Source organism: Callorhinus ursinus, unplaced genomic scaffold, assembly GCF_003265705.2.
Source record: "Callorhinus ursinus isolate GAN/ISIS: 27379988/994484 unplaced genomic scaffold, GSC_fseal_2.0 scaffold10, whole genome shotgun sequence".
NCBI lineage: Eukaryota > Metazoa > Chordata > Mammalia > Carnivora > Otariidae > Callorhinus > Callorhinus ursinus.
The window spans coordinates 26,200,251-26,226,259 of NW_027397072.1; the positions used below are offsets into that span (position 1 = coordinate 26,200,251).

General features: G+C 39.8%; 1 long non-coding RNA gene across 1 annotated transcript in view; it reads right to left on the bottom strand.

Moving 5' to 3' along the window:
• Nucleotides 1-26,009, bottom strand: part of LOC141373487 (uncharacterized) — a 50,785-nt gene that overhangs the window by 17,841 nt on the left and 6,935 nt on the right. The window contains exon 2 of the long non-coding RNA XR_012379548.1: nt 20,226-20,310. This is a non-coding gene — a long non-coding RNA (uncharacterized lncRNA). The remainder of the gene's footprint in view (nt 1-20,225; nt 20,311-26,009) is intronic.

The following is a 26,009-nucleotide window of genomic DNA, read 5'->3' on the forward strand; positions in this document are numbered from 1 at the left end:
CCCTCGCTCTCGCTCCCTCGCTCTCTCTTGCTCTCTCTCGCTCTCTCCTGCTTTAAAAAAGAAATAAATATGTAACTTTACACGTAAAGGAGCTTAAAAAAGAACAGCAAATGGAGCTTAAAGCCAGCAGAAGAAGGGAAATAATAAAGATTAGAAGAGAAATAAATGATATAGAACAAAAACAAAAACCCCAGAACAGATCAATGAAACCAGGAGCTGGTTCTTTGAAAAAATTAATAAAATTGATAAACCCCTAGCCAAAGTTATGAAAAAAGAAAAGGGAAAGGACCCAAATAAATAAAATCACGAATAAGAGAAGAGATCACAACCAACACCACAGAAATACAAACAATTGTAAGAGAATATTATGACAAATTAGATGCCAACAAATTGGGCAATCTGGAAGAAATGGATAAATTTCTAGAAACATATAAACTACCAAACTTAAACAGGAAGAAAGAGAAAACGTGAACAGACTGAAAACCAGCAAAGAAATTAAATCAGTGATAAAAAATCTCCCAACAAAGTCCAGGGCCAGATGGCTTCACAGGGGAATTCACCAAACATTCAAACAAGAGTTAATACCTATTCTTCTCAAACTGTTCCAAAAAATAGAAATGGAAGGAAAACTTCCAAACTCATTCTACAAAGCCATCATTACATTGATTCCAAAACCAAAGATCCCACTAAAAAAGAGAACTCTTAGCCAATATCCCTGATGAACATGGATGCAAAAATTCTCAACAAAATACTAGCAAATTAAATCCAACAGTACATTAAAAGAATCATTCACCATGATCAAGTGTGTTTTATTCATGGGTTGCAAGCGTGGTCCAATATTTGCAAATCAATCAGCATGATACACATTAATAAAAGAAAGGATAAGAACCATATGATCCTCTCAATGGATGCAGAAAAGGCATTTGACAAAGTACAGCATCTATTCTTGATAAAAACCCTCAACAAAGAAGGAATAGAGGGAAAATACTTCAATATCATAAAGGCCATATATTAAAGACCCACAGCTAATATCATCCTCAATGGAGAAAAACAGACCTTTTCCTCTACAGTCAGGAACAAGACAGGATGTCCACTTTCACCACTATTATTTAACATAATGCTGGAAGACCTAGCCTCAGCAATCAGACAACAAAAAAAATAAAAGGCATCCAAATCCACAAGGAAGAAGTCAACATGATACTCTATGTAGAAAACACAAAACACTTCACCAAAAAATTGCTAGAACTGATACTCAAAATCAGTAAAGTGGCAGGATACAAAAATCAACATACAAAAATCTGTTGCACTTCTATACAGTAATAATGAATCAATCCCATTTACAATTGCACCCAAAACCATAAGACACCTAGGAATAAACCTAACCAAAGAGGTTAAAGATCTGTACTCTGAAAACTATAGAACACTTATGAAAGAAATTGAAGATAAGAAATGGAAAAACATTCCATGCTCATGGGCTGGAAGAACAAATATTGTTCAAATGTCTATACTACCCAAAGCAATCTATACGTTTAATGCAATCCCTATCAAAATACCAACAGCATTTTTCACAGAACTAAAACAAACAATCCTAAAATTTGTATAGACCATTTAGGACCCGAAATAACAAAACCAACCTTGAAAAAGAAAAAACAAAGCTGGAGGCATCAAAATTCCAGACTTCAAGTTATATTACAAAGCTGTTGTGATCAAGACAGTAAGGTAGTGACACAAAACGGACACATAGATCAATGGAACAGAATAGAAAACCCAGAAATGTACCCACAACTGTATAGTCAACTCATCTTCAACAAAGAAAGAATATCCAATCAAAAAAAGACAGTCTCTTTAACTAATGGTGTTGGGAAAACTGAACAGCAGCATGCAAAGGAATGAAACTGGACCACTTTCTTACACCCTCCACAAAAAAATAAACTCAAAATGGATGAAAGACCTAAATGTGAGATAGGAAACCATCAAAATTGTAGAGGAGAACACAGGCAGTAACCTCTTTGACATCAGCTATAGCAACTTCTTACTAGACATGTCTCCTGAGGCAAGGGAAACAAAAGCAAAAATAAACTATTGGGACTTCATCAAAATAAAAAGCTTCTGCACAGTGAAAGAAATGATCAATAAAACTAAAAGGCAACTTTCAGAATGGGAGAAGATATATGCAAATCACAATCTGATAAAGGGTTAGCATCCAAAATCTATAAAGAAATTATCAAACTCAACACCCAAGAACCAAATAAACCAGTTAAAAAATGAGAAGGCATGAACAGACATTTTTCCAAAGAAAACATCCAGATGGCTAACAGACACATGAAGAGATGCTCAACATCACTCATCAGGGAAATACAAGTCAAAACTATAATGAGATATCACCTCACACCTGCCAGAATGTCTAAAATCAGCAACACAGGAAACAACAGATGCTGGCAAGGATGTGCAAAAGGGGAACCTTCTTACATTGTTGGTGGGAATGCGAACTGGTGCAGCCACCCTGGAAAACAATATGGCGTTTCCTCAAAAAGTTAAAAATAGAGATACCCTACAAGACAGTAATTGCACTACTAGCTCTTTACCCAAAGGATATAAAAATACTGATTCGAAGGGATATATGCACCTTGATGGTTTATAGCAGCATTATCAACAATAGCCAAATTATGGAAAGAGCCCAAATGTCCGACTGATGAATATATAAAGATGTGGTAATGCATATACAATGGAATATTACTCAGCCATAAAAAAAATGAAATCTTGCCATTTGCAATGACATGGATGGAGCTAGAGAGTATAACACTAATTGAAATGTCAGTCAGAGAAAGACAAATACATATGATTTCGCTCATATGTGGAATTTAAGAAACAAAACAAAGGAACATGGGGGGAAAAAAGAGAGAGGCAAACCATATAATTCTCTTAACTATAGAAAACAAACTGAGGGTTGCTGAAAGGGAGGGTGGGTATGGACTAAATGGGTGATGGGGATTAAGGAGGGCACTGGTTGTGACGAGCACCAGGTGTTGTATGTAAGTGATGAATCACTAAATTCTGCACCTGAAACTAATATTACCCTATTTGTTAACTAACTGAAATTTAAATAAAAACTTAAAACTTTAAAAAAATAAGTAAATAAATAAAAACCTCTCTGTGGCTTCTAACATGATGAAATTGCCCACCCCGCTAATCAAGATTTTCAACTTTGTAAAACATGCCTGGAGACATTTTTCTGGTGTTTAACACTGTGGTGTTTAACGTTTAATGCTGATTTTCAAAGTCTACAAGTAAAATCAAAGTTTACCCAGATTTCAATAATTTCACAATACAACATGTGGTAGGCATTTAATGTTTCATTTGGTAATGGCACTGTTCTGGGAACTCACATTTTCCTCAGGTATCTTGTTCCAATATTTTGTTGCCACTTTCTCTCATCTCCAAAGTTTCCCTGTTTTCTTCTGAACTTGAAGCCATAAAATAAAATATTGTGAATTTTGCTTGTAAATCATTAAACTAACATTCAGTAAAATGGAAAATTTCTTCAAGCAACAAGGGAAACAATTACAGATGACTAGGAAAACCCCTCTGATATCACACATAACTTTCAGTGTTCCATTTTAAAAGCAAAGTTTTCCCATAGCTTCGTAGTTTTTATTTGTCTTTCTCCTTGACACTCTTATTGGTGTTTCCTAAACTTGTCTAATAATACAGATCATTTTGGGTGCTTATAAAAAATGCCAAATCCCAAAACCCTCCTCTGGAGATTCTGATTCAGTAAGTCCAGGGTGGGACCCCCGACTCTGTAACTACCTGCCCATTTGTCTCAGGTGATTCTGCATGAAGCTAAGTTACCTCCAGATATGACAGAGGAAAACAGCAGATCAGCTCTTTCCAACTCTCCCATGCCTCACTTCCTCTTGCAACCATTCCAGGCTTTCCCTGCATTCTCGCTGGACTTTGGTACCTGCTCTCAGTCTTGCTATTCAAACTGTGCTCCTCAGACCAGCAGCCCCAGCAGCTTCACGTGAGAGCTTGAAGAGAAATGCAGGATCTCAGGCACCACCACAGACCTTCAGAATCTGCACTTCAACAAGATCCCCAGGTGATATATATATCTCCACTGAAGAGTAAGGAGCATTGAGAGAGAAGTGGTAAACACCAAAATCATGTGGGGCCTTCTTAAACATACAGCTGCCAGGTTCCACCCCAGGCAAGGGGGTAATCCTGATGCATATCAAAATTTAAGAAACACTACATCTGAAATTAATATTACACCATATGTTAACTAACTGGAATTTAAATTAAAACTTTGTTTAAAATTCATTTAAAAAAAAAAAGAAAGAAACACTGCCCAAATGGCTTCTCACAATTTTAACTTTTGCTGAGACCAGACTGTAATTTTTTTTTGTCAAGGAAAAGGGGAAATTTTAAATGTCTTCCTAAACACTAAAGAAGTTATCGAATATAGTTTCTTTATCCTAAAGTAACAGAAACCTGGTTGAAACTTGGTGTGGCTGGCACAACATACTAGGCACCAAGGGCTCCATCACCCATATCCCCATTGTGTCTTAGGCCAAGTGTCTGGATACCCAAGCTGAAGGGCCTCTGGCCAGGCTTCACTGCGAGGTCTGATGAGATTCTCAACACCTCCTTTTTCTCTTCGTTGAGTCTCCCCATACACCTCCAGGTTAGACAGGTGTACCCCTTGGCTTCTCTGTCCCTTTGTTCCTTTCATGAAGAGTCCCAAGCACCCTTTCCTAACTTTCTGCACCAGAAGCTGAGCAGATGCTTCCTCTGAGCTTCCTGAAAGTGCCTCCACATTTATAGTCCTGTCTTCTTCCCCAGACACATCCATACTCTCTCCCTGTCTCCGCCCCCCCATCATATGGCCTTCAGGTAGCTAACACCCATACAGCACTTTCTACATGCCAAGCACTGCCCTTTGCTATTCACTTATATTAACTCATTAGTCTTAACAACAACCCTACAAAGTAGGTTTGATTATTATCCTTCAACAGATAAGCACACTGAGAAACAGCAGTTCATTAACTTGCCCATATTAAGTTTCTAGAGCTGGTAAGTCAGACAGCCAGATTCAAAACTAGCTTGTTTGACTCCAGAGTCCACTCTTCAGCCCATATATTCTAATGCCCCCACGGCCTACTCCATCTTCCCTGGAGTCTCTGCTTCACATCACTGACTAACCTCCAAAGCTAGAACAGTACATATTTCCCCCTTTTCCTGACTTGAGAAATATCTACTAAGTTCCTCTCTTCTTTTTTTCTTAAGTTTTTATTTAAATTCCAGTTAGCTAACACACAGTGTAATACTAGTTTCAGGTATACAATACAGTGATACAACACCCAGTGCTCAACACAACAAGTACCCTCCTTAATCCCCATCACCTGTTTAACCCATCCTCCCACCCACCTCTCTACTGCTAACCACCAGTTTGTTCTCTATGGCTAAGAGTCTGTTTCTTGGTTTGCCTCTTTCTCTCTCTCTTTTTCCCCCTTTGCTCATTTGTTTTGTTTCTTTAATTCCACATGAGTGAAATCATGTATTTGTCTTTCTCTAATTTATTTTGCTTAGCGTAATACTCTCTAGCTCCAACCATGTCATTACAAACAGCATGATTTCAGTCTTTTTTGTGGCTGAATAATATTCCTGTGTGTGTGTGTGTGTGTGTGTGTGTGTGTGTGCGCGCGCGCGCGCATGCGCACATGCGCGCACACATGCGCATCACGTCTTTATCCATTCATCAGTCAATGGACTGATATGTGAATTCAGTAATCACGAGATATAAAATCAACGTATTGCATTTCTATACACCAATAATGAAGCAGCAGAAAGAGAAATTAAGGACTTGATTCCATTTACAACTGCACCAAAAACAATAAGATATCCAGGAACAAACCTAACCAAAGAGGTAAAAGATCTATACTCTGAAAACAATAAAAACACTGATGAAAGAAATTGAAGGTGACACAAACAAATGGAAAGATACTCCATGCTCATGGGCTGGAAGAACAAATATTGTTAAAATGTCTATACTACCCAAAGCAATCTACACCTTTAAAGCAATCCCTATCAAATTACTACCAACATCTTTCACAGAGCTAAAACAAACAATCCCAAAATTTGTATGAAACCACAAAAGACCCCAAATAGCCAAAGAAACCTTGAAAAAGAAAAGCAAAGCTGGAGGCATCACAACTACAGATTTCAAATTATATTACAAAGCTGTAGTCATCAAAATGGTATGGTAATGGTTCGAAAATAGACACACAGATCAATGGAACAGAATAGAAAACCCAGAAATGAACCCACAACTATATGGTCAATTAATCTTCAACAAAGCAGCAAAGACTATCCAACAGGAAAAAAGACAGTCTCTTCAACAAATGGTATTAAGTTCCTCTCTTGTGGTCGAAGGAGGTGATGGCTAGAACATAAGCCTTGATGTGGTCTTGTCAACGCTCTCTTTTCTCTACTGTCCTTGGCTATCTTTCAAGGGAATAGTCAGAATTTTAATTTTATAGAACTTAATTTTATTTAATTTTAATTAATTTAATAATTGATTTTAGTTCAACTTAATTTTTAATTTTAAAGAATTTTCATGGTTATGTATCACAATATAAAAGTGAAGCACTCACCCAGTAACAGTGATTGTAAAGTACGAATACAGCTGTTCTCCCATGCGTGACCTAAGAACTGAGGAGTTCACCTGAGGAAGAAATGGGCAGGGAAGACTTCTGAGAAGAAATGTCCCAAAGCAGCCCTTCCTGAGCAGGACATAGGCTTGGTGACCTGGGTTAAAGCAGTTGGAATGTAAATGCCCTAGTCAGGACACAGAGCACTGCACTGGCTAGGAGTCTTGGTGTTGACAAGAGGAGGAGAGAAGCTTATGCAACTCCTTGGTATTGACAAAAGAAGTTGGTGCAACTTCCCCCTCAGAGGAAACATGGGGAGCAGAAAGCCCATCTCAGGAAGAGAATCAAGAGCTCTGCACCAGGCACAACACAAATAGAGTAAGGTTCCTTAAACTGCACAATTTGCCTTGCTTGCATTATGCATGGCACTGGAACCATTCACAGGGCTGTGTGTCTAGATAATGAGGAAACTGGGTTTCATGCTCCACTTGTCATGAGGGAACAGACCTCTCCAGTTAGAGAAGCTCTAGGAGGAGAAGTAGCTAAGTTTTTGCCATCTACTATGGGAAAGAAAAGAAGAACCCAGAAAGATAGGGCTGAAAAGTGGGCTGAAAGCTTGGGGGAGTAAGGACCTTTGTGGGTTTCCTGGTAGCTTCTTGGAGAAAGGAGGTTGTGAGCTGGCCGGTCTTTAGAGGTTGTTTGAGGATACATTTGTCCTTCACTAGGTGGGAAGACCAAAGCAACCACCCTGGGCCAAGATGTAGGCATAAGGAAGTACACAGAACTGCCCACCTGGAGCCAGGTTTCCTGCAGGGGAGCAAAAGGAAAGTTGGAAAGCAGACTGAAGCGGAATGGGGGCGACATGTCTCCTCATGAGTGAAGGACCAGGACCGGAGGGAGGTGGGGACTCTGTGCCGGGGAAGCTCTGCCAACCAAACCAACGATGTCCAGATGGTCTTATGATGTAGGGATACAGAAATTCTTCTCTGAAAACACAATTTCCCTTCATTTCTTAGGAAAGTTCGTTTTTAAAAATATCCAATATTTCTTGGCCAAAGTAAGGAAAAGAAGGACAAGTTCATAGGGTATAGCATAGTGACTAAGAACATGCTTTCTGTATTAGACTACGTGGGTTCAAATCCTGACTCCATCAATGACTGTGTGACTTGGAACAAGTTCTTTATTTATCCTGTGCCTCATGTTTGGATTCTACAAGAATTTGGGGGATGATAATAGCTCTCGTCTTGAGAAATAGTGTGAACATTAAATAAAATAAGACAGATAAAGCTCTTAGAATGACACCTGTTAAATAATAAGCATTCATTAGGTGTTAACTTTTACTATTGGGTAAAAAGGAGAAGCCCTTGCAGAAGTGGGTCTCAATGGGACACGTGGGTGGCTCAGTCTGTTAAGCTTCTGCCGCCAGTTCAGGTCATGATCCCAGAGTCCTGGGATCAAGTTCCATATTGGGCTCCTTGCTCAGTGGGGAGCCTGCCTCTCCCTCTGCCTGCCATTCCTCCTGCTTGTGCTCTCCATCTCTCTCTCTCTCTCTCTGGCATATAAAATAAATAAAATCTTTAAAAAAAAAAAAAAGAAAAAAGAAAAGAAGTGGGTCTCAACTTTAATGTGTAAGAACCTTATCTAAATACAGATGTCAAGGGAATCCAGATTTGATATGAGGAAACCTACATTTTTAGTGCCACTCTGGATGACACAGATGCAGGTAGTCTGAGAGTACTTTGTTAGGAACCCTCCCCTCAGGGTTACCTGTAATAATGGCAACTCCCCAGCCCAATCAAAAACCCATAGGCAATTTGTAAGGACAAACCCCAAAAGGAGAAGAGCTGGAGACAGTGGTGGTGCTGTTCTTCCAGACCAGAGCTTTCCTTTTACACTTGTGCTAGTCCTATTCTGGCCTTGCACAGAGCAACAGGAGTTTGACAAGGGTACCTCAGTACTGTTCATACCCAGCATTTTCCATTCTGAAAGAGGCTTTTTGTGAGGACTTCCCCTGATTTTATAGTTTTTCTGTTCCTCTACTCTGAATGCTCTGGTTTTAAAGAGGGCTCAAAGATTTATGCTGTCCCAGTTTGGAATTGACACTCCGTTCACAGGCTTGGGAAATTCTTCTGTAGCGCATTGAGAAGAAATGGCAGAGCTTTCTTGAGCACTTTGAGCAGCAAGGCAACCCTCCAGATGTACCCTCCAGTTCCTCCAGAACACCAGGAGCAGCCCTGGATTCCAAACAATAGTAGGCTGAGACCCAAAAATGCTCTTTGTGGTCTTGGATCCTTCTGAGCCCCATCCCAGATTGAAGAAAATTCAGAATTGTGCCTAAGATTTCCTCTGAAGTTTCATCTCCCAACGTCCTAAGTAAGCACTTAGCCTCCCACTCACTTAGCAATGACACAGCACTTGAGTATTACAAAGTGCATGAAGGACACATGGTTTTGTTGCTCTGTGGGCTCCATGCTGGAATTACCTCCCTAAGAACCACATATACAAAAATGATTTGCTGGGGAGAGGAGGAAGAAGGAGTGCACTTGCCTTTCATGCTAGAAGGCTCCTCAGCTAGAGTCTCCTTCCCTGTGTTCCTTCTGTGCTCCTTGCCACAGGATTTGAAATTATGGCAAAATTATCCTACTGAGTTTTATTTTTATTTTTCCAGGTAACTGAAATGCTGCATGGACCATTTTCCTCATATCATCATTATGCCAACCATTTAGCTATCTTCTTTTAAACTGCATTCCTGGGGCACCTAGGTGGCTCAGTCAGCTAAGCATCCGACTGGTGATTTCAGCTCAGGTCATGAGCTCAGGGTTGTGGGACTGAGCCCCACATCAGGCTCCCTGCCCAGTGGGGAGTCTGTTTGAGTTTCTCTCCCTCTGCTCCTCCCCCTGCTTGCACTCTCTGTCTCCCTCTCTCAAATAAATAAGTAAATCTTAAAAAATAAAATAAAATGAAATAAAAAATAAATTACATTCCTGTCTTGTCTTCTCTGGAGTAAGACTGAAGAAACATGGGCTTTAAAGTCTGACAGATCTAGTTTGAGCTTGGTCCTGCCATCTGACATCTGTGTGAATGTAGGCAAGTTACTTAACTTCTGTTTATCTTGGTTTCCTTATTTGTAAAATTTAACTGATATGGAAGCTACTTTGGAGGTTTTTCAGTAGAAAGTATGTACAACTATTACAATCCTTGTTTCTACAACTGGTCCATTATAGGTATCTATAACTTCTTCCATTATCCATTCCATTGCTCCTGTCCCTCAGCCAGCCCCTCAGCTAGAAATGTTTTTTGATCTAATAGGATAATTCAAAGTTTCATTCCCAAAGAGTCTGAGTCACTAGTCTGTACTGGGTGGCCATTAATTTTTACTACTGAGCACTGAGATGCCCTAGAGAACCTCTAAGATTCCTGTTATACTCCTTCTTACTCACATTGTATAGCAACAACCCTGTTCCCCCTTAAAAATCAGGATCAATAACTCCATACAGTACAGTAATCCTCTTCTTTGTCTGTTGTTTCAGTGACATGATGAATCCAAAGAGACCAAGTGGCATTTTCAACTTCTAGCTTAATTGGGCCATTTTGTGTCCAGTAGTGGCAATAAGCCTCCATTGGAAATTAAACTTAAGAATTCTAAATGAGGGGCACCTGGGTGGCTCAGATGGTTAAGCGTCTGCCTTCGGCTCAGGTCATGATCCCAGGATCCTGGGATCAAGCCCCGCATCGGGCTCCCTGCTCTGCGGGAAGCCTGCTTCTCCCTCTCCCACTCCCCCTGCTTGTGTTCCCTCTCTCGCTGTGTCTCTTTCTGTCAAATAAATAAATAAAATCTTTAAAAAAAAAAAAAAGCATCTGCCTTTGGCTCAGGTCATGATCCCAGGGTCCTGGGATCGAGCCCTGCATCGGGCTCCCTGCTCAGCGGGAAGCCTCCTTCTCCCTCTCCTTCTACTGCTCCCTCTGCTTGTGCTCTCTTGCTCTCTCTGTCAAATAAATAAATAAATAAAATCTTTTTAAAAAAAAGAATTCTAAGTGAATAGAGTCCAAAGTTGCAGAAATGGGAAGCAAAATGTATATTACTAGGTATAATAGAGAGAGGAGCCAGGCCACTTCCTCCCTTTTATGGACTATGCAATAATGGTAGAAAATGGAAGAAACAGCACCTTATATAACTTCCTGGTTCAGAGCATATACTATATCTTACAGGACAGCACCCTAACCCATCAGGTGTTGTCTTCTGGTGGACACATAAATGAGTAAACAATAAATCATTCTTTCCTTCCAGTCTTTCCAGTATTACCATGAATGGAACTATAATGATGTACCTGGTACCAGCATATCATGTGGAATATTCTTTAAGCCAGTTTCTTCTCCTTCATTAATTGGTCAAAAGGAATTCCCCAGGAGTCTGAGCTACTGGCACAATTTATTTGTACCTTTAGTACTTGTTCAAGCTTGATTTTGTAGGTAGATAAATATAAATAATTTGTATTATACATTTATATTACAAATTATAATGCATGTTATAATGTGTATATATAATGTATATATTATAATGTAATGTAACATATAACATTGTATATTATAAGACCAATATAATATTTAACATCATATATTATACTATAGTATCATGTATATATACATGTGCGTGCATGCTAAGGTCCCTACCAGATACTTTGGGCATTATTGGACCAGCTTGATCATAAGATCCAAGTAGCAAAGCAGCTTATGCTTATGGATTACTTAATAAATAAGTTAGAGCAGTAACACAAATAAGAGATATGTTGCCCCCAGAATCCAAATATCCCATTGAGTGCTATGCCTCTTTCTTAGTAACAGGACTCAAAATGCAGCAATGTGTCTTTCACTTTGAAAGAAATGATCTCCATAAACCCCAGACCACAGAATTCCTAGAAATTTCACTAGTGCAGTCAATTTATCTCCCACCCTCTGGCGCGTATATGTCTAGCAAAGATACCTAGGATATTTGCTAGTTTCTGTTTACTAGGTCCATCAACACATGTTATCAGTGTAGTGGAGAGCATGATATTCTATAGAAAATTGACATGTTCAAGGTCTCTGCAGATTCGATTTTGACAGTTGACACAGCACTTGCATAAAACAGTAAAACTATATTGTAGTCCCAACAACATAAAAAAGCCAAAATAATTACCTACTTCTTGTGTTATTTTCTATTGATTTAGAGAATAAAGCACATCCCAGAATTAAAGCTATATATCAGGTACCAGAGACTGATGTTGGCACTATTCTCTACCATGTCTCCAAAGACTTCTAACTGGCCTTTCCAGTGATAATAGTACCCTTGCACAAGTCAGATACCCATTGTTGGGATTCTCCTAGTAGCCAAGAGTATCTATCCCATCTATGAAACAGAAAATAATTGTTGAGTAGGTTCATAGGTCCACTTAGCCCAGTATTATAGGCAAAATTTCTAAAATGGTCCCCCAAAGATGTTCTACTCTAATCCCAGGAACCTGTGGATATGACGAGTTATCATCTTCATGATTATGATAGTTACATGGCAGAACTGGCTTTAAGACAAGAATAGTATCTGGCTGAACCTAATCTAATCACATGAGCCCTTAAAGGCAGAGCACTTTCTCCAGCTGGTGGCATAAGGAAAAGTCAGAGAGATTCAATGTGTGAGAAGAACTCAATGTGCCATTCCTGGCTTTGAATATGGAAAGGGATAGTCACGTGCAAAGGAATGCAGGCAACCTCTGGGAACAGAGGAGAACCTCCCTGGCCAACAGCCAGCAAGGAAACTGAGATCTCAGTCCTGCAAGAACAAGGAACTGAATTCTGCCAACAACTTGATGAGTTTTGCTCTGGGTTTATCCATAGAGCCTTCAAATAAGAGTCTACTCCACATGATACCTTCGACCTTGGAAAATCCTAAAGTGAGATTCCAGCCAAGCCTACACAGACAGCTGATATACAGAACTGTGAGCTAATGAATGAGTGTCATTTAAGCCACTCAGTTTGTGGTAATTTGATATACAGCATAGCAAACTAATACACTAATACCCACTGTGAGCAGGACTCAGGTGAAAACTCTATCATCTGACACCTATGAACCCTACTCTGACAGACCACAGTAGCATTTCTGGTCATCAGGGATTAGTGTCGCTTCAGAGTCACTGTACAATAACCCCCGAAAAGTTTAAGTATTTCCCATTTTCCAGTTCATAAACCCTTTAGGGAAAAGCTAAGAGAAAGATTTAGAGTACATACTCGTAGGTGTGTTGCAGGATCCTTCATGTTCTTCACTTCATTCAAGGGGCTCCTCTCTGAGAGCTGGCTTAGATCTTGGAATTAAGTGATAGATTGTGACTACTTAAATTATTTCTCTGTTCACCAGAACTAGAATAGTTTTGATGATACATAGTAAATAAAACTTTAGTAAGTCACTGTATTTGTTTCCTATTGCTGCTATAATAAATAATTGTATACTTAGTGGCTTGACACAAATTTGTTACATTACACTGCTGAAGGTCAAAAATCTGAAAATGTGTTTTGCAAGGCTGTAATCAAGTGTCAGCAAGGCTACATTCCTTCTGCAGACTGATACAAATTGGTAAAATCTTATAATTCTCCTCCAGTGTCAGACATTATTACCTGTTCCCTGAAATCCTTCATGATCTAACTCTGGCTATGAGTCTGGAGTAATAAAAGGTGTTAGGATGAGTCTTGAGATGAATAAGCATCCCTGTGAAATAACTATAAATGAGGTCATGACAGAGACTTCAAGCAATAGAAGTTATTACAAGAACTCAGATCACTAAAATCCACCTAGATTTCTCTATTTCATTTACTAGGATCCCATTCTTTACAATGCCCCAACTTTTACCAAAAAAATTCTAGTGAGCCCTGAAGCCAAATTTCCTTTAATTCTGCAATCCACAGCATCAAATTCTGAGTCTGATTTTTTTGATACATTAATGACAGCTACGAATACAAGAAATAAAAGATTCTTTTAAGGCAGTCATAAAAGCTCTCTGTTTTTCTGACTATGCTTTCAGCCAAGAAATTTAAGTCCTGAGTTTAAAATTTGTCTTTTTTAAATGTTCTCCAATGTAGTCAGAAGCAGTTACCCCACTCCATAGTCCTTGTGTTCCTCATATCCATGATAATACTCTATTGAAGCAGCGCTTGGTCCCCCAAAGCCTTGCCTTCAACAGACACTTTATTATAGACAACTACAGTTAGTAATTTAAGTAAATGTTTTGCCGCTATATGCCAATATCTGTGTTTCACCAATGGATGTGGTCATTACTGCTTCAAACCTAACCAGGTCTCATCTCCATATTTGAGGGTGTGTTTCTTAGCACGTATACACCCCCCATCTTGTCCTCTAACAATTCACCATCGTTTACTTAAAGAAATCACCCCTTACCATTATGTACAAAATCACCTGTTGAAAATTCAGCACCATTTTTTAAGAAACAAAATGGAGGGCCCCTGGGTGGCTCAGTCAGTTAAGTAAGCATCTGACCTGGGCTCGGGTCATGGTCCCGGGGTCCTGGGATTGAGCCCCGTGTTGGGCTCCCTGCTCAGCAGGGAGTCTGCTTATCCCTCTCCCTCTGCGTGCCGCTCCCGCTGCTTGTGCTCTCTGCCTCTCTCTGTCAAAGAAATAAATAAAACTTAAAAAAAAAAAAGAAACAAAATGGATGAGCATTCAGGAGGGAGGAAAAAAGAGAAGTGGGGGAACAAATCATGAGAGACTCTTAACTATAGAGAACAAACCGGGTTGATGGAGGGAGGGAGGTGGGGGATGGGATAGGTGGGGGATGGGTATTAAGGAGGGCACATGTTATGATGAGCCCTAGGTGTTATATGTAAATGATGTACCACTGAACTCTACTCCTAAAACCAATATTGAACTGTATGTCAACTAACTAGAATTTTAAAAAAAAGAAGAAGAAGAAGCAAATGTTGACATGGAGGTGAAATTCTGGGCCATCACATGGAAGACAGATATTTTGGAAGGCTTCCCAACCCACAGTGGACTTTGCTAGAGCAAGAAATGACTCTTTATTGATTTAAGCCATAGAGATTGGATTGTTTATTGTAGTCACATAATCTAACCTATTATGACTGATACATATATTGATAACAGAAGGGGTAAGGGATATTGCTAACCAATAATCTAAAATCCGTGGTCCTGGCTAAAAAGTCACACCACAGGAAGAGAGGAAATGGCTACTGGAGGCTGGAGAGATGGCAATTCAAGTTATCCAGTGGCTAATCATTTGCCAGTTGCAGAAACAGATTGGCTAATGGTAAGCTGGGAGGAGGCAACTATGTACTCAGTGAACTTGTACACAGAATTTGAAAACAGAACGAGAGTTGTGTGTATTTATTGCTGCATTTGGCAAAGAATTACAAAAAGGAAATGAGCTCATAAAGCATTTGGCTTTTGTTTGTTTGCAAACCATAACAAAAAGAATATGGGGTCTAGCAGGACTGGAAGAGGCAACTGCTGCCCAACCCCAACAGGAAAGACATATTTGACATACAAAAGTTAATTAAAATCAGGCTTAAAGTAAGAATCAAATCCAGAGCCATTATACCTAGAGTTAACACCTGTGAGTGAATTAAGTCATCTCAAACAAACAAAAAATCCTATTAAAGTGTTCCACCAATGAAATTCTTTCAGTTAGGCCAAACAACTCAGGAAAAAGGTGCTAAAATTGTGGTTGTCCCACTGCAGTACAATAAACTCAAGGCATCTGCAATTACAGTTAAGTCAAGAGAGAGATCAGGATGAGAAAGCAAATACAGAAAATCTGAGAACTGTGTCTTTAAAAAAATGTGAATGTGACTATTTGACATCTGGAACTGATTTTAATCATGCTGATAAAGAGGCTCCTAAGATTTTGAGATAACTGAACGACCCAAGAAAGCATGGGCTAGGACTAAAAGAGTCTTTGTTCAAAACTTAAAACAAATATGGAATCATATTTGGACAGCCCAAGTGGTCCAAGAAAAAACTGTCCCAATGCTCATTTCATGTGTGGCCATGAGAATTAACCATCCTCTTTGATGTTATGAAAACACTACTTTTACACCTCTCCTGTATTACAGTCATGTATGTACATGCATGTCCCACATCTAAACTGAGTTCCTTGAGGGTAAGGGCAAACTCTCATTTATCTACATGTCTTTAGGTAAAGGGCTCTCAAAAATATCTACCTAGGGTGCCTGGGTGCCTGAGTGGCTCAGTCGTTAAGCATCTGCCTTCGGCTCAGGTCATGATCCCAGCGTCCTGGGATCAAGTCCCATATCGGGCTCCCTGCTTGGCAGGAAGCCTGCTTCTCCCTCTTCCACTCCCTCTGCTTGTGTTCCTGCTCTCGTGCTCTCTCTCTCTGTCAAATAAATAAATAAAATCTTAAAAAAAAAAAGGCTGTGTTTTAAAAAAAAAATCTACCTAGGTGGATTTCAGAATTGCTACAGATCAATATCTACTGTTTCTATTTTTTTTCCCTTTCAGAATGGAAATGTTTATTCTGGTGATCCTATTCCTGTTACACCACTGGACACCAGCTAAGTTGCAAGGGAAGATAACTTGTATTTTTAGCTCATAAATCTCACAGTCAAGAGCCACTACATGTAGAAACTCTAGTTGTCACACAGGGATCCTTGGTTTTGGGGTCATCTCCCGTGTGGGGGGGATGGAAGCATTCTGGGTATGGGAAGGAGTGTGAACCAAGGATTTAGCATCCAGAAAGTGAGCTATAGTGGGTATCAGTTTATTCTCCTGTATTTCTAGCTCTCCTCCTTCAATATATATGATAGGATTGACCATGTGACTGGTTCTGGCAATAATTTGGGGGCACATGTAATATAGGGCATTGATTTGGGAGCTGGAATATTTAATTGCTTGCCAGTGTGGGACACTGTTTCTGCAACGGGCAACATTCCAAATGATGGAGCTCCTGTAGCCTGGGTTCCTGAGTGGGGGCAATATAAGATGGAGCCCCTTGTCAACTTGAAATGGGTATGTTGCACGAGCAAAAAATAAACCTGTTTTGTGGTGTTTTTGTTATCATCACCTTTATAGCATATCATGACTGAATTGGTATTCTTATGTGAGTTCTCCAAGTTATTGTGAAATCTTCTCAGTTTGTATCATTCAAAAATCTTCCTTGGAGGATGGGTAACCCCCAATCTCCCATAAAAAAACAGAAATGCTCTGTGGCCCAATTCCAGCAGACAACGATCCTGCCCTGCCTACCCACCCTCAGTGATAGGCATGCATTATCTTGAGAGAGAGTATTGTGAAGTGCTTTTTAATGTGCAGCCAATCTACCTCCCTATTATTTCTACCCCTTACTTTTTTTTAAAGAATTTTAGTTCCAGTGTAATTAACATACACTGTTAGATTAGTTTCAGACACACAATATAGTGATTCAACAATTACATATATTAGTACTCATCACAGTAAGTGTGCTCTTAATCCCCGTCACCTATTTCACCCATCCCCCACCCACCTCCCCTCTGGTAACCATCTGTTTGTTCACTATAGTTAAGAGTCTGTTTTTTGGTTTGTCTTTTTTTTTTTTCCTATTTGTTTTCTTTTTTAAATTCCACATATGAGTAAAATCACTGGGTATTTGTCCTTCTCTGACTGACTTATTTTGCTTATTAGCATTATACTTTCTAGCTCCATCCACGCCATTGCAAATGGAAAGATTTCATTCTTTTTTGTGGCTTTGTAATATTTTATCCATTCCTCTATCGAAGGACACGTGGGCTGCTTCCATAATTTGGATCTTGTAAATTATGCTGCAAAAAACATAGGGGTGCATATATCTTTTTGAATTAATGTTTTCATATTCTTCGGGTAAATACCCAATAATGCGATTACTGGGTCATAGAGTAGTTCTATTTAATTTTTTTGAGGAACATCCATACTGTTTTCCACAGTGGCTGTACCAGTTTGCATTCCCACCAACAGTATATAAGGGTTCCTTTTCCTCCACATCCTTGCCAACACTTGTTTCTTGAGTTTTTTTTTGTTTTAGCCGTTCTGACAGGTGATATCTCATTGTAGTTTTGATTTGCACTTCCCTGATGATGAGGGATGTAGAGCATCTTTTCATGTGTCTCTTGTCCATCTCTATGTCTTCTTTGGAGAAATGTCTGTTCAAGTCTTCTGCCCGTTTTTAATGGGGTTATTTAGTTTGCTTCTTTTGTTTGGGTTTTTTTGTGGAGTTGAGTTGTATAAGTTCTTTAAAAATTTTGATACTAACCCTTTCTCAGATATGTCATTTGCAAATATCTTCTCCCATTCAGTAGGTTGCCTTTTAGTTTTTTTGGTTGCTTCCTTTGCTGTGCAGAAGCTTATTTTGATGTAGTCTCAATAGTTTATTTTTGCTTTTGTTTCCCTTGCCTCAGGAGACATGTCTACAAAGATGTTGTTAGCTATAGCCAATGTCAAAGAAATTACTGCCTGTGTTCTCTTCTAGGATTTTTACCATTTCAGCTCTCACATTTAGGTTCTTAATCCATTTTGAGTTTATTTTTGTGTATGGTGTAAGAAAGTGGTCCAGTTCCATTCTTTTGCATGTAGCTGTCCAGTTTTCCCAGTACCATTTGTTGAAGAGACTTTTTCCCATTGCATATTCTTTCCTTTTTTGTAGAAGACTAATTGATCATATAATTGTGGGTTTATTTCTGGGCTTTCTATTCTGTTCTATTGATCTATGTGTCTATTTTTGTGCCAGTACCGTACTGTTTCAATTACTATAGCTTTATAATAAACTTGAAGTCTGGGATTGTGATAGCTCCAGTTTTGTTCTTTGTTTTCAAGATTGCTTTGGCCATTTGGGGTCTTTTGTGGTTCCATACAAATTTTAAGATTATTTGTTCTAGTTCTGTGAAAAATGCTCGTGGTATTTTGATAGGGATTAAGTTAAATATGTAGATCGCTTTGAGTAGTATAGACATTTACAGTTTTACTTCATCCTTTCCAATTTAGATGACTTTATTTCTTTTTCTTGCCTAATTGCACTGGTTAGGACTCCAGTACATTTTGAATAAAAGTGGTAAGAGAGACTTTGTAAATGTGATTAAGAATCTTGAGATGAGAGGCACCTGGGTGGCTCAGTCGGTTAAGGAGCCGACTTTTGGTTTCTGCTCCCGTCATGATCTCAGGGTCCTGGGATCAAGCCCTGCATCAGGCTCCGTGCTCAACACAGAGTCTGCTAAAGTTTCTCTCTCCCTCTCCCTCTGCCCACCCCCACCCGGATTAGGACCTGGATATCTCATAAGCTTGCGCTCTCTCTCTCTCTCTCTCTCTCTCTTTCTATCAAATAAATAAATAAATCTTTTTTTAAAAAAAGAATCTTGAGATGAGATTATCCTGTATATCCAGATGAGCCCTACGTGTAATCACATGTATTCTATGGAAGAGAGAAGGCAATGTGTTTGCATTCAGTAGAGTGGAAAAGACACAGAGAGAGACAGAAAGACAGGCAGACTGAGATTTCAGGATGCTACACTGTGGGCTTTGAAGATAGAGGAAAAGGCCATGAGCCAAGGAATACAAGCAATGTCACTGTAGAAGCTGGAGAAAGGCCAAGGAAACTGATTCCATGACCCTCTGCAGAGAGTGTAGTCCTGCCAACACCTTGGTTTGGGCCAGTGAAACTGGTTTCAGAGTTCTGGAAGCCAGAAATGTAAGACAATAAGTGTGTGTTGTTTTAAGCCACCAAGTTTGTGGGAATTTATTAAGTGGCAATACAAAAATTATACAATGATCAAAGGATTCCATGTGTCTGACCTTCTGACAATCTGAACAACACTCTAAGCATCTGGAACAAACCAGTGCCACACTTGACACCCACCTACGACTGGTGGGAGCCACCACATCTTCCAAGAGCATAAAGGGCATTTTTTTCCCTTTATTTCAGACACACAAGCAGTAATTTCCATTCTTACAGGAATAAGTCATAAATTAAAATTTGGTTATCTTAAATTCACATCATGTCTCTGGCTTTTTCATAGTACTGGCATGATTTCAAGTATTGACCTGCTATCAATATTCATTTTATTCAAACTATATACAATTTATTAATTTAAAAATGATCACACTTTTAATATCATTATCAGGATATCGTTTTATGAAATCAAAGGAGCTATAGCATTCTGGAGAATGGGGACATATTAGAAAAGGTATACTATCCTTAATGGAAATTTAGTGGGAAAATGAAAAAACTTTCCTTAGAATGTATTACCACTAAATGAGATCTTTATAAGGTAGCATCACCATTATCTCACCCACTTCTGTTTCCTTGTTGTGTGGTGCTATGAAATGTAATCAGCCAAAAAGAAAGGGGCACTTTGCTACTGTCTACTCCTGACTCACTCCTCTCAGCATGCCTTGGCTTCAATATCTTTTCCTGGAACGTGGAGTCAACTGAAGTCATTCTTTTTTAGAAAGCTCCTTCAACTTGGTCAGATTCCAGTACTGATTTTTATTAGCTATATGATTTGAGGCACATTATTTAAACTCTTTGAGTACCTAGAGAAAACAGCACTTACCTTTCAGGTCAACTGGGAGTTTTAGGTGGATACATCTTGTTTAGCTCAATGCGTGGCACCCAGTGAGCAATCTGGTAAATAGGGCCTGGAAAGAGATAGAAGATAAAGGGAATATATCTTCTATGTCCCTGGGTGTCTTTGTATCACAGCTGTCTAAATGCTGACTTGCTCCTGCCTCCCATTGGAGAATCTCTTGAAACCCTTTAGAACCAACCCCCACAGTGCACCTGTCTCCTTCCTGCCGCTCCCTCAACTCTTTCGTGGGTGTGAATATTTGAATATGTGATTCATCTTCCCGATTTGATTGAAAACTTCCCAAAAGGGAGAGAACACACTTTACATATTTGTGCTGTCTACGCACTTAGCACAATGCAGGAGGCACACTGAGTTTGATTTTTATTTATCAGCTAACTGAATAAAAAAATATTATTCAATGGGGAAAGAGACAGGGCCGCAACAGCTTGTTTCTGAAATGGTATGGTTTGTGGTTGTTTTTTTCCAGGGTGAGGTATGCATTGATACCTCAGTGTCAGGTTAAAATCACTAGACCAAAACCAGTTCTTGACATTATGGACCATCCTGAGTGGTAAACACAATCTCTACAGCCAGTAGGACTTCTAAGTCCCTCATTTGGAAATGTATTTGGGTTAAATTCACAATTATCTGAATCAGTGTACTTGTTTTGAGATGAGAGAACAGGTGGCTCTCTGACACACTCTGCAGTGTTACTTACTCCAGCAATGGTGATTATAGGCCTCAGAGTCCCCCTCAGGCTTGAAAACCTCTGTTCCCTGGTGAGGATTAGGCTTTGGAGGAGCAAAACATAACATTCAACCTGCCTCCGACTTCAGTTGACGATGCAAAATTGGACCATGGGAGTTGTTCTGTATGAGCACAAGCCTTCAGTGCATTTGAAGACATTGTCAAGTTCTGTCCAAAGGGGGGCCTGGAGTATAGGCCTGTATTGTGCTGCACAACAGAAGCTTATAGAAAATAAAAATGCCCCCTTGCTAATCTACATGCCATCCTGGGTTTCATACTCGTTCATCTTTTTGGCAAACAATTTTTTAAAATAGAAGACAAAAAAATTATCACACTTTCATTTCAAAAAAAGTATATTTGACATGGAAATTTTCACCTGAGTTCCTTCATCTTCCCATGAAAGGCAACAACAGCTCCAGCTGCTGATTTCTCACTTAAAAAAACTAGCAAGATCTAGCAGGCCTATGTCTCCATGTCATTCCTTTAGTTTTTCCTTTTTCATTAATTTCAGTATACTAGGCAGGGAAGGAACAAAAATGTACAAGGGGCACCTCTGATGTCAGTATGAGGCATCAGTAAAATTTAGACTCCTGAGCAATAAACTGTAGAAGCTACAGGGAAGTCATATTTGAGGGCTTGCTCTCCCAAAGCTAATGACAATCATTGATTTTTTAAACTGAATTTCAGAGATAAAGTCATTAAGATTTAGATCTTTGGCATTTTTGATGGCTAGCTCTTCGGAACACTTTGTCCACATCTGTAATATTAAGACTATAAAATAAATCTTCACTTAAAATGAGCATCATCATGTACTTTGGTGAGGCCAGCAAGATCCCATTTTTAATGATATTCCATCCTCTCTTAAAACTTAGCCATGACCTAGGTCCTCTGCCTTTTAGGAAATCTTTGTGTTCTTTTCTTACTCTAGGGCATTTCACTTACTGATTCTGAGACCTATTTCTCCATGTCCGTTTAGATGCATTTATGGAAAGTATGTCAATAAACAGAAAGTTTGGTTGCTTAATAAGAAGACAGTTCTGAACAAATGCATCAAGTATATGAAGATGAAAATGCTGCCTTTAAATGCAACAAACTCTCTGCTGCTGAAAGGACTAGACCATCTAGGTAAGACTCAGGATCCATTTCTTACAGTACACCTGCAAATCACAGTAGGCAATAATGAGGTGATGTCTGAAGGACCCTAAAGTCCAGGGCACGAAACCATGCAACAAGGCAAACATGACTGAACGCACACTAACAAAGATCATATGTCAATTTGAGGAGCTTGTAAATGAAGCTTAATCTTCACTGAATTCTTTTTATAAGGAAAAAAAGTTTCTAAGTTTTATATTGACTGCTTGTTTTATTTTTTTATTTAAATTCAATTGAGTTAACATATAGTGTATTATTAGTCTCAGGGGTAGAATTTAGTGATTCATCAGTTGCATATAACACCCAGTGCTCATTACATTAAGTGCCCTCCTTAATGCCCATCACCCAGTTATCCTTTCCCCCCCACCCATCTCCCCTCCAGCAACCCTCAGTTTGTTCAGAGACTGATGGTTTGCCTCCCTCTCAATTTCCATCTCATTTTATTTTTCCTTCCCTTCCCCTATGTTCATCTGTCTTGTTTCTTAAATTCCACATATGAATGAGATCATATGGTATTTGTCTTTCTCTGAATGACTTATTTCACTTAGCATAATACCCTCTAGTTCCAACCATGTTGTTGCAAATGGCAAGATTTCATTCATTTTGATGGCTGAGTTTTATACACACACACACACACACACACACACACACACACACACACATCTTCTTTATCCATTCATCTGTCAGTGGACATCTGGGCTCTTTCCATATTTTGGTTATTGTGGACATTGCTGCTATAAACAGTGGGGTGCACGTGCCACTTCGAATCACTATTTTTAAGGAGAGGCTTATTAAGTCGCTTAACCAAACTAATGGGAAAGCCTCCACTTTACTCATGGCTAGGGGGTGGATTCTTCAATCATTTCACCAGTAGCTAAGTTTTACCCATAGTAACTTCTTCCAGGACATAAAAGAGCCTAATGGAAACCGACCTGACCCTTAGCACCCTCAGCCACATCACACCTCCCTTCATCAATCCCAAGGTTACAATGAAAAAGAAACTGATTTTTCTCTCCTTCCTTATTCCTATTATTCCCAACAAAAACCACAAATGTTGGGGTGGCTGGGTGGCTCAGTCGTTAAGTGTCTGCCTTCGGCTCAGGTCATGATCCCAGGGTCCTGGGATCGAGCCCCACATCAGGCTCCCTGCTCCGTCGGGGGGCCTGCTTCTCCCTCTCCCACTCCCCCTACTTGTGTTCCCTCTCTCGCTGTGTCTCTCTCTGTCAAATAAATAAGTAAAATCTTTAAAAAACAACAACAATAACACAAATGTGGCCTGGCTGTTACAAGTCCAAGTCTCTATGAGCAGAGGCACTATATACGACTAATTCCTCTTTCCTGACTTTTCATTGTCTCCTCTCATTTTTTTATAAGCAGAGAAGCACTGTGAATTTATAAACATTACCCTTTGGAAGAATCTGTTATCTTCAGTGAATGGTTCATAGACAGGCTTTTGAGCAATATTAAACAACCCACTGTTTTCTTTACTTTCCCTTGTAACCATTCACCAGTGTAATTGCAGCCATGAACAACAGCTGGAAAATAAAACCACTTTCTAAAAAAGGACATTAAGGACTTGTGAATAATCAACAACTATAGTTTGTAAGAAAAGAAGCCTCACTGTCCTTCAGTTCCTATTTCAATCATTGTGCACCAATTTTTAATAATAAGTTCTGTTCTTTGTGATTTATCCCAAAATTATTTTTATTCATCATGTCCTGGTTATTTCTCTCATGCTCAGCAAGCAAGATAAACTCCAACCATGAGGAGGGGAAAGGTGGTCAGAACCCAGACCTGCCCTTCACTCTCATGGGCTAGTTTATTTACTGCTGGGTGTTCTCATCCCCACACAGCCTTCTCCTTTCCTTTCCCATCACTGTTTCCCTAGATGAGGGAGGAGTAGCTCTCCAAGTGGCCATCCTCCAAGGATTCTTTTTCACTAAAAAATTCAACTTTATCTTGCTGACCCACACCTTGACTTTGTTCAGGACCTCATCTTCTCATCACGTCATCATCTCCCCTTCTGCATCGAGGTCCTAACATTCTTCCTTTCTCATATTGGAACCCTATAACCCATTCTACACACTGCAATGAGTTTAAGCCTTCTACAGCCACAAACTCAGCATGTATGCCCCCTCCTTAAAGCCGTCCAATGGATGGATCCCTGCTGCCTCCAGAATCAAGTCCAAATTCCTTACCATGACTTATGTGACCCTTTGAGATCTAGCTCCTGCCTAACTTCCTTTACCACTCAGCCCCTCCTTGTTTCCCTTTGCATTCTTTGTCCCACTGAAGGATTTGCCTCCCAAACTCCCATCTCTATTCCCACCTTCTTTTCCATCATATTGCCAGTGTTGAAGAAGACAAAGAGCTAAAGATGTGTCTGAAGTTTCTAGCTTGACTCATAGAGTGCCATTCATGGATACATGGAGGAGAAAGTCCAGATTCAACATGAGAAGTTATTTTTGAGACATCTTAGTTTCAAGGTGCCTAAGGGAGAAATCACAGGTGGACATAGTGAGCAGACTGTTGGAAAGAAAGATGTGAAGCTTAGGAGAAAGGTCAGCCTGGGTGATAAAGATCAAGGATTCATCAGTCTATAACTGGAAATAGAAGGCATGGAAGCCACCAGTAAAACTTGGACACAGGATGAAATAATGCTAATGAAAGAACACTTAGGATGTGGGTAGATAAACAAGAACCAGAGAATTGAGAAAAATCATTCAAGAGCTGGAACATATAAAAGGCAGAGACCATAGTGATTATAAGCCTGTCAAATGCAGAAAGGTCCTGTATGATGAGAAATAAGGAAAAGCTATTAAATGTGAGACTTAGGAAGTAACTAGTGGTTGTCTATCTGTTTAGGACCTTGCTCTTTAAGAATTTTCCATGTATTATCTCTCATAGTTACCACAACAACCCCAGAAGTCATCCAGAAAGCTGCCCAGAGACAATGCTGCCCAAGTGGTATTTGAGATTAGGACTCCAAGTTTCTGACTCCTAGATCAGTGCTTTCTTCTACTACAGCACACTGTGCCTTCAAGACACATTGGCAACATGGGCATTTTTTTTTTAAATAAGAAGTACTCATAGACTAGTGGAGAAAACAAACATGAGGAGATCACATTAAAGCAGTAAATTTTACAAGAGGGATGTTAAGGGACCAGACAGAAGCTGCCAAACCCAGCCTGGGCTCCTGGAGGAGCTGAAGCCTGAGTGCAATTGGGGATGATGGGATGAGTCAGGCAGGGTGGAAGAAAGAACCAGTAAGGGGCCTGGGAGGGCACTGGGGCAAAACTGTCAACAGAAACAAAGAAGGAACTTGGTCAGTGAGTGTGGAGAGTTGCAAGCAATGTGAAGCCAGGGAAGAGAGAGGGCTGTGGGAGAAGAGGAGTCAGCCTCTCTCACTGCTGCAGGACCTCTCCAACCTTATCTCAGAGAAGAATGCTCCACGTCCCCCATGCATTGGCCACACTGGAGTCCATACTATTTCCGGGATTCTCCCTGTGTCTCCCACCCTTGTGCTCATGCCCTTATTATTATGGGTTCTTCACCCTCCCTCCTCAAAACTCCATGTCTGCTCTTAACAGTCATTCATCAGCCAAAGTCTAGCAGCATGGCCTCTTTGCTCTGGGGCCTCTCCAGATGATCCCAGTCAAAATTACTCCCTCCTCCCCTCTCCAACCCCACTTTATAATTATTCAATAGCATCTTTCTTACTTTGTCTTATGTAATAGTTTCTCATGAGTAGATCTGTCTCTGTTCCCCTCTGCCCATCCCCCATCACTCCCACATACACACCCACACGTGATTATGGGTCCCTAAGAATCCAGGGCTCTCTGTTATTCACCTCTGCACTCCTCACAGGGC